The sequence below is a fragment of the Scyliorhinus torazame genome, chromosome 1 (genome assembly GCF_047496885.1).
Source record: "Scyliorhinus torazame isolate Kashiwa2021f chromosome 1, sScyTor2.1, whole genome shotgun sequence".
Lineage (NCBI taxonomy): Eukaryota > Metazoa > Chordata > Chondrichthyes > Carcharhiniformes > Scyliorhinidae > Scyliorhinus > Scyliorhinus torazame.
The window spans coordinates 326480176-326492689 of NC_092707.1; the positions used below are offsets into that span (position 1 = coordinate 326480176).

The window sequence follows — 12514 nt, forward strand, 5'->3', positions numbered from 1 at the left end:
GCTTAAGGAGGGTATTATCGAGGCCAGCAACAGCCCCTGGAGAGCCCAAGTTGCAGTGGTTAAAACTGGGGAGAAACACAGGATGGTCGTGGACTACAGCCAGACTATCAATCAGTACACGCAGCTCGACGCGTACCCCCTCCCACGCATATCTGATATGGTTAATCAGATGGCGCAGTACCGGGTCTTCTCAACAATTGCCTTGAAATCTGCCTACCACCAGCTCCCCATCCGGAAGTCGGACCGTCCATATACGGCCTTCGAAGCGGACGGTCGCCTCTACCACTTCCTTAGGGTCCCTTTCAGTGTCACAAATGGGGTCTCGGTCTTCGAAAGAGAGATGGACTGAATGGTCGACCAGTACGGTTTGCGGGCCACCTTTCCGTACTTAGATAATGTCACCATCTGCGGCCATGACCAGCAGGACCACGATGCCAACCTCGATAAATTCCTCCGCACTGCCACCCTTCTCAACCTGACCAACAACAAAGAGAAGTGTGTGTTCAGCACGACCCGGTTAGCCATTCTCGGCTATGTAGTCCAAAATGGCCTTCTCGGGCCCGACCCCGAGAGCATGCACCCCCTCATGGAACTTCCCCTTCCCCACTGCCCCAAGGCCCTCAAACGCTGCCTGGGGTTCTTTTCCTACTACGCTCAGTGGGTCCCAAACTATGCGGACAAGGCACGGCCACTCATTCAGTCCACCCAATTCCCCCTCGCTGCCGAGGCACAACATGCTTTCGCCCGCATCAGAGCAGACATCGCCAAGGCCGGGATGTGCGCAGTGGACGAGTCACTGCCTTTCCAAGTAGAAAGCGATGCTTCAGACGTCGCCCTTGCCGCCACTCTAAACCAGGCACGCAGACCCGTGGCATTCTTTTCCCACACCCTTCATGCCTCTGAAATTCGACACTCATCCATCGAGAAGGAGGCTCAAGCTATCGTTGAAGCTGTGCGGCATTGGAGGCGTTACCTGGCCGGTAAGAGATTCACTCTCCTTACGGACCAATGGTCGGTAGCCTTCATGTTCAATAACACACAGCGGAGCAAGATCAAAAATGATAAAATCTTGCGGTGGAGAATCGAGCTCTCCACCTATAATTATGAGATCTTGCATCGCCCCGGTGAACTCAACGAGCCCCCAGACGCCCGCTCCTGAGGTACATGTGCCAGCGCACAAGTGGACCAACCCCGGGCCCTACACAACAGCCTTTGTCACCCGGAGGTCACTCAATTGTACCATCTGGTCAAAGCGCGCAATCTGCCCTACTCCGTCGAGGAAGTAAGGACAATCACCAGGGACTGCCAGGTCTGTGCGGAGTGCAAGCCGCACTTCTACCGGCCAGACCGTGCGCGCCTGGTGAAGGCTTCCTACCCCTTTGAACGCCTCAGCGTGGATTTCAAAGGGCCCCTCCCCTCCACCGACCGTAACACGTATATTCTCAGTGTGGTCGATGAGTACTCCAGATTCCCCTTCTCCATCCCATGCCCTGATATGATGTCTGCCATTGTCATCAAGGCCCTCAGCATCATCTTTGCTCTGTTCGGTTTCCCCGCCTACATCCACAGTGACAGGGGATCTTCATTCATGAGGGATGAGCTGCGTCAGTTCCTGCTCAGCAGGGGTATAGCCTCCAGCAGGACGACCAGCTACAATCCCCAGGGAAACGGGCAAATAGAACGGGAGAATAGGACGGTTTGGAGGGCCATCCAGCTGGCACTACGGTCCAGGAACCTCCCAGCCTCTCGCTGGCTGGAGGTCCTCCCTGATGCTCTGCACTCCATCCAGTCACTATTGTGCACCGCCCCTAATAACACACCTCATGAACGTGTTTTTACCTTCCCCAGGAAGTCCACATCCGGTGTGTCGCTCCCGACTTGACTCGCTGCTCCAGGACCAGTCCTTCTCCTTAGGCACGTCCGACTCCACAAGGCAGACCCCTTGGTGGACAGTGGTCACCTGCTCCACGCCAACCCTCAATATGCCTACGTTGAGTTCCCCGATGGCCGCCAAGATACTGTCTCACTCAGGGACCTGGCATGGTCAGGTTCCACCCCAACAACTCCCCCCCCCCACCAATGCGCCCCCCCCCCCACCTCCCACCGCGCCGCCAATATTGACCCCACCAGACCACCCTCTCCATCACCTTTTCCGCACAACAGGACGAAGAGGACTTCGGTACGCTCCCGGAGTTCCCCGATGACTGGCCGGCATCAGAACCGCCTCCACCGCCATCGGGGCCACCTCCACCACCGCCAGCACCGACTTCGCCGCCACCATTACGCCGATCCCAACGAAGCACCAAAGCACTGGACCGGCTGAACCTTTGACGGACTCCGGACCGTCAACATGGACTTTTCTTTCCCTACCACTGTACGTAATTGACCTAATTGTATATAGTTTCACGTCACCCCCGCCGGACTCATTTTTACAGGGGGTGAATGTGATGATCCACTGTAATTGGAGATGTAAGGTAGGACCTGCACTACAGGTTCACCGGTAGCTCCTGCCGGCTGGCTCTGCCCACAGAGAACTGTATAAATATGCATGACCTTCAGTGCCCTGCCATTTCATCAGCTGCAGCAGGAGGCCTCGCATCTGATTGTAATAAAGCCACAGTTGTACCCAACTTTAGTCTTTATGCAATTGATCGTGCATCAATCCAGCTGTAGTCCCTTAAAAGCTTTTAGCAGGAAATTAAACCCAGTCTGGAAGTTTGAAAATAGACCCAGTTTGTCTTTTCGTTTCTGCAGGAGGTGAGGGGAGAACAAGTCACTGTTCGGTATCCAAAATATTGAACAATGTTGCTTTACAGTCCAACAATCAGGCCCAACTTGAGAGCCCACCCTGATCTCCCAGCTTTTTGCTCATCCATTCTGCACTAACAGGACCAATTTTGCACAAATCCACCTTGGTGTCTATATAGAACATGAATATATATGCGCAGTATGACAGAGCAGAAAATATCATAGGTAGGCAAATATGTGAACAGTACAGGGAGTTAATTGTATTTCCAATGATACTGTATCTATTTTTATGCAACTCTTTAAACAAATTTGTATGTTAGGATTAAACAGACGTGACAGCAGTACCACACTTCCATTTAGACATTGAGCTCACAGGGTGTAAACATGGTACATCAATAAAGATATCAAGGGTACGATCTTCCCAAAAGGGAACAAAGTCCCACTCACAGTGCCGAGAACCACATGGCTTTTCAGCGCTACTCATGTTAAATAAGGGGCCTAAACGGGGAATGCGTGGCCGAGACTGCATATAGCCCCGTTTTTTACAGTGGAGAGCTCTCTGATAAGGTTTATTGCCTCGCTGTAATATGCAGATCTGCCAAAAATTGATCCCGCCAGCTGTGGGCGGAATTCTCCTTGCAACGTCTCACGAGATTGTGTCGAATCTCGCGAGGCGTTGTGAGCCAGGTGGATCCCGGGAGTGGGGTCTCCCAGCTTCCAACGGCCACGCAGCGCCGCAGCGAGAGGTTTTTCCGGGTGCAACGTTGCCGGAACACCGCGCCCCAAATCTTCAATCCATTTCTCTCTTTTTCTATTCACCTAGCACGAGCTGCTGAGGTCGGTCTTTATATAATTACTCACCTCAGTCTTTACAGATTATTGACTTATTTTTCTCTGAGTTATTTACCTTCTGTTGGCAACCCTCCAGACAAAACGTTTGAGCAGTATTTATTTTAAGACAGCATCATTAAAATTCCAGCAAAAGTGCAGTGCAAGCTTAAAACAAGCCAGAGTGCAAATCTGGTGTATATGTTGGTGTATTTAGAATTATTACGAACCGACTAATCAAGTTATCAACAACTGAGGTAGGATTCATCTCAAGGGCATTTTATTAAAAGTTCAAACAAGTTATTTTAACCGTGGGGCCACAGTTGATATATTAGCTGTAACTTCATCATTCTGCACTCCCAGGGGGATAGAGCTACAACTTTCTGGCCGGATTTCAGGCTAGTAAAATAAGCCTGATTTGCTGACCCATGACCATGTGCAGTTTTGAGCACCCTCCTGAGAAGAAGATATTGATGTATTATAGAGGGTTAGGCAAGGTTGACCCCAGACCTGAAACTCAATGGCAATGAATAAGGACTGTTAAAGCAATATGTGGGCAGGGGCAGAATAGGGCTGGGGCAAGTAACACCACTTCATTCGCCCATTGAAAATGCTCGCTGACATAGGGAGCAGGTACATTGTATTAGCTTTTCCTGTCAATTTGTGTCCTGAAGACAGTATCAAGGTGGCACAATGTCAATTTCCAGTGCAAAAGGTCGAGGAAATTCGAATGTTCGTGCCTGTCCTGCTCTCACGCAATGTCTGAATTTCCTAGCTTTTCATGACTTATTAGCACCATCGCCCAAAAGAATATAGAGCACAAATTTCCTGTATTTACACAGGCTCAGCACAGCTGTAGCTGCGCATTCAACATTCCAAATGCTCAAACCTCCTTGGATTACACAATTCTTTCAGAGAACTTGACAAATGCAATCCCTATTCTGGAATTCACACGGTTCCAGTTTCTCCAGGCAGTTTATGTTATTGATGGCAGGTATTGGTAGAAAAAGAGGAGTGCAATCTAAACATTCGTAGCATGAATAATAACAATGTTTTAGAATTTCAACATAGAGTGCAATTAATATTCTGATTAAGGGTACAGCAGAATTTCCAAATGAATTTTTTTTCACTCTAAGCGGTTCAGCAATCCCTTCTTAATCAAAACATAATTAGACACGTCAAGCTGAGGTTGTCATGCGCACAGCTTAGAGTAAAAACAGTCCTAATTTCAGTCCTTGTGAAATTGTTAATTTGGAAACACACCTAAATTGTTTGCAGCAATTTAATGCTGAAATATGGATGTATTTGTGTCAATTGAATAATGCATCTTCAAGAAAGAAAAATTTGATTATAATCTTTTGTATTTTATATCCTGATACTCATTCTTTAAAAACTGTGGTCGGAATTTTACCAGGCCCAGGATGCCAGGCTGAGAGGGTGGGTGCGGGGGTTTGGCATCTGTACAAGTCCTGCCGACACAGTTATGTCTCTGGGGAATTTTCCCAGTGACAGGAATAGCGGTGACTGGAGACAGGTGGGCCAGTGGGAAATTTGAATAATGAAAGGCCAATTAAGGAACAACTTCTCAGGTTTCTGGCATCTTGCCAGTGGCACAGCATTCCGTCCACCACCCCACCCATGTGAAGGCAGCCAGCTTCATGAAGACAGTCATCAGTGGCAGAGGCCAACCCCTTGGCACCACCATCGCCACTGAGGTGCTTCCCCTCCAATTGGCAGGGCCCCCGGCAAAATAAAGAACAGTTCTGCGCAATCCTGGTGAGGGTGCCTCAAAATGGAGACATGCTCATGTTTCATAGGAAACAGGAGGAGTAGATCATTCAGTCCCTTGAGCGTTAGTTAATGACTAAGCCTCCAGAGCCTGCTGGAGAATTCCAAAGATTTATTGCCTTCAGAGTGAAGGAATCCCTCCTCAACTCAGCCCCAAATTTAGTCTGAGACTGTGCCCCTTGGTTCAGGACTCAGCCAGCCAGCCTGCTGGATCTTGTATGCCTGCTTCTGGCAATATTGCCAGGCAGGGAGGCAGGGTTTGTCCTCCCGCTTGAGACATCTAGCCACCTGAATCACTCCCTGTAATTTGGACCTTTTCCCCCCTGGGAAAATCCCGCCCATCATGTTATTGCCACAATATCAAATCTTAAAACACATTTGTCATCCACTCAAAGATCACCATTACAATTCAAGCTCAGCACGAAAGGAATGGATACTTAACAAATGATGTTATATGTGAAAATCAAAGTGAAGGTGATGCTGCTGCTGAAAGCAAAAGCTGGAGGTTTGGAGCAGTGTCCTTGACCAAAGATCCTGTTGACAGCATTCTGTCAAATGAACAAATCCATTCAGCTCCATTTTCAGCATCTGTCGAAGTTTATGTGGAATTAAGAGTTGTCTCTTTTAGAATGAGGACAATTAATAAAAAGAGAATCCAATTTGAAGGAAATGGTAATCGAACACAGGAATGTCAGTGAAATGTGTCATTTTGGGGCTTACAAAAGCCTTTCATCATTCTATTCATATTTTTCTTTAAAATACTTTATCTATTAATGTTCTGCCACTGTTGTTATTTTACTTTTTGGAGTTTGGCTTCTCATCCAGCAATGTTTTGACTAAATGCTAAATGCATGCTAACCTTCCGGTTGTGAGCACAGAAAAGAATCTAGCTTCCTGAAAACTATTTAAAAGGCATTTCCTTAAGCATTTTGAGAAATAAATTGACAGGAAAGGTGATGTTTAAAATTATTTTCAGGTGATGAGTGTGGGTGTTTACATCTAAGAGACTAATTTACGTTGTGAATGGTGCATTTGATTCAAATGTGATCATTGAGTATATATATAGCGAGCGAGGGACCACAAGGATGAACGTATCACCCGTGCCACGACAGGGGCCATAGTTTTGGTCTCCTTACTTGAGAAAGGAGGTACTGGGGCTGGAGGGGGTACAGAGGAGATTCACTACGTTGATTCCGGAGTTGAGAGGATTGGCTTATGAGCAGAGATTAAGTAGACTGGGACTATACTCATTGGAATTTAGAAGAATGAAGGGGGGATCTTACAGAAACATAAAATTATGAAGAAAAGAGATAAGATAAAAGCAGGGAGGTTGTTTCCATTGGCGGGTGAACCTAGAACTAGGGGCCATAGCATCAAAATAAGGGGGAGCAGATATAGGACTGAGTTGAGGAGGAATTTCTTCACCCAAAAGGTTGTGAATCTGTGGAATTCCCGGCCCAGTGAAGCAGTTGAGGCGTCCTCGTTAAATGTTTTTCAGGCCAAGATAGATAGATTATTGAACCTTTGGATTAAGGGTTATGGTGAGCAGACAGGTAAGTGGAGCTGAGTCCACAAAAAAGATCAGCCATGACCTTACTGAATGGCGAGGGGTCAGATGGCTTACTCCTACTCCTAGTTCTTATGTTCTTATGACTGCTGGACAAACCACCAGCTAATCTGCCCTGTGATCAACATCAATGTCGCCTCAAAGCAGTGACAGAAACAAAGCTGTAGGAAAATCACTGCCGAAGCACTCAAAGACCCAGATGAGAGAACACTATTTGTCCAGCGCCTCACTGACAACGTGACGATTCTCGGGGACCCAAAGATGCAGTGTCCACAGGGTTTGGTCTACCCTCAAGGCCTCTATAATCAGCACCTGTGATGAGACACTTGGTCACTCGACCAAGAAACACTAACACTGGTTCGATGAGAACGATCAGAATAACCAGGGGCTGATAAGTCATAAACGAATGGCTTTTCTGAACCTGAAACTGCAACCCATCTCAAGAGCAAGAAAGAAGATCTACAGACGGCTGAAGACTGAGGTCCAACAAAAGATCCGCAACCTAAAGAACAGATAGTGGGTGGAAAAAGCACAGGGGATCCAGCAGATAGCTGACAATCATGACATATGAGATTTCTTTAGCACAGTCAAGACCATCTATGGCCCAAGCTTCCAAGGCCCCACCCAACTGCTGAGGTGCTCATCAAGAACAAGGAAGCAGTCAGTGCTGAAGGACCACTTTGGAGGCCTCCTTAACAGAGACTCTGGGCAAGTTCTCCGTTAGCCGACTTCAAAATTGGAGCGTGCGATCGGACGGAGAACAGCCCCCTATGCCGAAGTCGTGGCAGGTGCCAGTTTGACGCCAAATCGCGATGCTCCGCCTCCTCTAAAACATCGTCAATGCGATGCACGCCACGCTTAGTTGCAACACTGTTCGCATATCTGTAGCGGGCCCACCCACGCTCCCATGGCCCGAGTTCCCGACGGCTCAGTCCACGTGTGCTCTCTCAATTCGTGATCCTGGCGTGGTGGCTGCTGAGAGAGAGGGCATACGGACAGTGTCCAGCACTGCCATGTTTCATTGACAGCCATGCCGCTGGCCGAAGGGCATCTGCCAGGGCTGGGGGGGTTAGTGAGGGGTGGCCAGTAAGTGGGCTGTGGGGTCGCGGTGGACGGGTACGCAACACCATTACCGCAGCCGGCAAGGCAGCCATGCGGCTGCGTATGCCACTGACGGCCCGCTTTAAACCTGGTGCCCTGGGTCGTACAGCTGACCACCCCATGACACCCCCCTGGGTGCCCTCTGGCCCTAGCTGACCTATCAGCTGGATGGGCGCTCCAGCACTACCTGTCCCATCTTTTCGGCCCCGATCAGTCTGTGTGTGGGGGGTGTATTGCGGGCTGCAGCTTGTCAGCCCTGCGAATGTTGATTACGGACCTGGCGAACCCACGCTGCTTTTCATTGGAATCGATGGTGTTCCACGGGGCACCAGTGCTAGCCCCTCACTGGCAGCAGAATCGGTGCGGGTTTGGAGCTGATCTTTCGGATGTGAAAGTCCACGGATTCTTCGTTGGCATCAACACTGAGGGCTGGATGCACCGTTTTGGAGGATAAGTGTCGACACGGGAACTGTGGCGTTTTACGAAGGCAAAATTGGCGCCGGACCCTCAACGGTCCTGCAACTGGTGAGGGGCTAGCCGCTCCGCTGAGTAAAACCCCTGGCTCCCACGATAGAAATGGCTGGAAAATGGCGGGGTGTATGATGCACATACGCATGGCGACGACCAGCAGCAGTCACACCGTAAAACATGGCGCCGGCCATGTGCGGGCTTGACCTACCAAATACTGGCCCCCTGACCACCCCCCACCAGTCCCTCCAGCCCTCCCTGAAACCCACCCCCCCCGACCAGCAGCAAGGCTCCCAGCCAACTGTAGAGGTGCTGGACACAGTCTGCAGCTGCCACACGGGTTCCCAACCGCTGAGACCACAGGTGAACCACGCCGTCGGGAACTCGGCCCATCGGTGGCGGTGAATCGCGGAGGTCCCGGAGAATAGAGGGTCTGGCCCACTGATAATATGCCATCAGTACTTAAACAGCGCCTGGTGAGCAACGCATTTACGCCATTTTTGGGGTGCCGGAGGATGCTGCTTTGGCGTCAAACCAGTGCCTATCGTGATTTTGGCATCGGGGGCTATTCTCCGCCCAATCTCGTTTCGTGATTTCACCGGCAGCTGTTGATGAATCCCGTCCGTAAACTCAGGAACGGAGAATCCGGCCCTCTGTCTGCAATGTGAGTCTCTACAACTCCGTCATGGCACATGCTATCCACCACCGTCTCAGCACAAGTCCAACCTGGCACGAAGTAGAAAAGGTTATCCAACAGCTAAAGAACAACAAGGCATCTGGAGCAGATGGGATTCCCGCTGAAGCACTAAAACATTGCGAAGAAGCACTATTGGTGCAAATATTTAACCTCATTTCCCTTATCTGGAAGGAGCAGAACATGCCAGGAGACCTCAGAGATACCGTAATCATGACAAGTATGACTGTAGTGACTACAGAGGAAAGGTGACAAGTATGACTGTAGTAACTACAGAGGAAAGGTGACAAGTATGACTGTAGTAACTACTGAGGTAAGGTGACAGGTATGACTGTAGTAACTACAGAGGAAAGGTGACAAGTATGACTGTAGTAACTACAGAGGAAAGGTGACAAGCATGACTGTAGTAACTACAGAGGAAAGGTGACAAGTATGACTGTAGTAACTACAGAGGAAAGGTGACAAGTCTGACTAGTAACTACAGAGGAAAGGTGACAAGTCTGACGAGTAACTACAGAGGAAAGGTGATAAGTATGACTGTAGTAACTACAGAGAAAAGGTGACAAGTATGACTGTAGTGACTACAGAGGAAAGGTGACAAGTCTGACGAGTAACTACAGAGGAAAGGTGATAAGTATGACTGTAGTAACTACAGAGAAAAGGTGACAAGTATGACTGTAGTAACTACAGAGGAAAGGTGACAAGTCTGATTGCAGTAACTACAGAGGAATTTCTTTGCCTTCAAACTCAGAGGTCATCACAAGAATCCTCCAGTCCAGGAGTGTGGGGATGGGAGAGGGGGTGGGAGACATGCAGGGTCAGAGCCTTCAATGCTAACTCGGGTCACCGTGTGGCCTGTTGGAACTGTTTGGGCATGGGGGTGCCCATCATGCTAAAATGTTGGCCTTTCACCCCATGGAGACAATGGATATTGGAACACAACCAGCAATGGTGGCCTTCCTCTAGTCGCCGCAGCCCTGGGGGATGCCCTATGGCTGTACGAGCTGGAGCTGCTCGAGGAGGAGGAAGCTGCAGCAGCGGATCCTGCCCCAGAGGAACAGGAGGCAGCCGCTGACGATGGAGAGCCAGCTTCCCAACAGGCCGAGGAGGAGGAGTTGCAAAGGAAGTGCCACATGAGACCTCGCAGCACCTGTCATTCGAGGACCTGCTAGACCGGGCATGCCGCCGAAGACTCCAGCTGATCAGGGAGACAGTGCGACATATCTGCCAGATCATGGCACAGCGGGCACCACGGGGGAATGGGGGAAGACACGCACTCCCGGTGGCCGTTAAGGTGATGGTCGCCCTAAATCTTTATGCCACAGGCTTCTTCCAGAAGCCAATTGGGGACCTGTCCGGGATCTCACAGACGTCGAAGCACAATACATAACACATAGAACATAGAACATTACAGCGCAGTACAGGCCCTTTGGCCCGCGATGTTGCGCCGACCTGTGAAACCACTCGAAAGCCCATCTACACTATTCCCTTATCGTCCATATGTCTATCCAATGACCATTTGAATACCCTTAGTGTTGGCGAGTCCACTACTGTTGCAGGCAGGGCATTCCACACCCTTACTACTCTCTGAGTAAAGAACCTACCTCAGACATCTGTCCTATATCTATCTCCCCTCAATTTAAAGCTATGTCCCCTCGTGCTAGACATCGTCATCCAGGTAAAAACGCTCTCACTGTCCACCCTATCCAATCCTCTGGTCATCTTGTATGCCTCAATTAAGTCACCTCTTAACCTTCTTCTCTCTAACGCAAACAGCCTCAAGTCCCTCAGCTTTTCCTCATAAGATCTTCCCTCCATACCAGGCAACATTCTGGTAAATCTCCCCTGCACCCTTTCCAATGCTTCCACATCCTTCCTATAATGCGGCGACCAGAATTGCACGCAATATTCCAAATGCGGCCGCACCAGAGTGTTGTATAGCTGCAACATGACCTCATGGCTCCTAAACTCAATCCCTCTACCAATAAAAGCTAACACACCATACGCCTTCTTAACAACCTTCTCAACCTGGATGGCAACTTTCAGGGATCTATGTACATGGACACCGAGATCTCTCTGTTCATCTACACTGCCAAGAATCTTACCATTAGCCCAGTACTCTGTCTTTCTGTTATTCCTTCCAAAATCCATTTCATCCATTTCAATCAATGTGTAGTGAGCCCACCAGGATGCCCGGGCAGCGGGGTTCGCTGCCATCAACGGGTCCAGGGGGTGATCAACGGGATGCTTGTCCCCGTACGAGCACCTGCAGATGACAGGCCTCTCTGTACCAACCGCAAGGGGTTCCACTTGATGAATGTGCAGCTGATACGTGTGGCACGGTAGCACAGTGGTTAGCATTGTTGCTTCACAGCCAGCGACCCGGGTTCGATTCCTGACTTGGTCACTTTCTGTGTGGAGTTTGCACGCTCTACCCGTGTCTATGTGGGTTTCCTCCGGGTGCTCCGGTTTCCTCCCACAATCCAAAGATGCACGGGTTAGGTGGATTGGTCACGCTAAGTTGTCAGGATGGCCGAGTGGTGTAAGGCGCGAGACTTAAGCAGACATTGAGGACTTGATGATTTCTGGTCCCTTTCTAGGGTCGTGGGTTCAAATCCCACTCCTGACATTCACCTGAACGGGCAGCACGGTAGCATTGTGGATAGCACAATTGCTTCACAACTCCAGGATCCCAGGTTCGATTCCCGGCTTGGGTCACTGTCTGTGCGGAATCTGCACGTTCTCCCCGTGTGTGCGTGGGTTTCCTCCGGTGCTCCGGTTTCCTCCCACAGTCTAAAGATGTGCAGGTTAGGTGGATTGGCCATGCTAAATTGCCCATAGTGTCCAAAATTGCCCTTAGTGTTGGGTGGGGTTACTGGGTTATGGCGATAGGGCGGGGATGTGGCTTGGGTAGGGTGCTCTTTCCAAGAGCCGATGCAGACTCGATGGGCCGAATGGCCTCCTTCTGCACTGTAAATTCTATGAATCTATAAATTGCCTTGTAATGTCCAAAGGTTAGGTGGGTTGCTGGGTTATGGAGATAGGGTGGAGGCCTGGGTTTAGGTAGGGTGTTCTTTCTTGCACCAGTGTAGACTCGATTGTCCGAATGGTCTCTTTCTGCACTGTAAATTCTATATGTGACCATCAGCTGCGCCTCCGCCTGATACCCTGGCAGTGTGCACGACGCCTTCATCCTGCACATTCGGCGATTCCTGACATGTTCATAGTGACCTGCTGGCTGGGGGTTGGCTCCTGGGTGACAGGGGTTATCCGCTGCAGTCGTGGCTGACGACACCTATCTGAAGGCCACAGACTGACAC

General features: G+C 49.8%; 1 non-coding gene across 1 annotated transcript; it reads left to right on the forward strand.

The window, feature by feature from the left end:
- Nucleotides 1–11717: 11717 nt before the first annotated feature.
- On the forward strand, nt 11718–11823 carry trnal-uaa (transfer RNA leucine (anticodon UAA)). Its single transcript has 2 exons — nt 11718–11755; nt 11789–11823. It is a non-coding gene; the product is annotated as a tRNA-Leu (tRNA).
- Nucleotides 11824–12514: the final 691 nt, after the last annotated feature.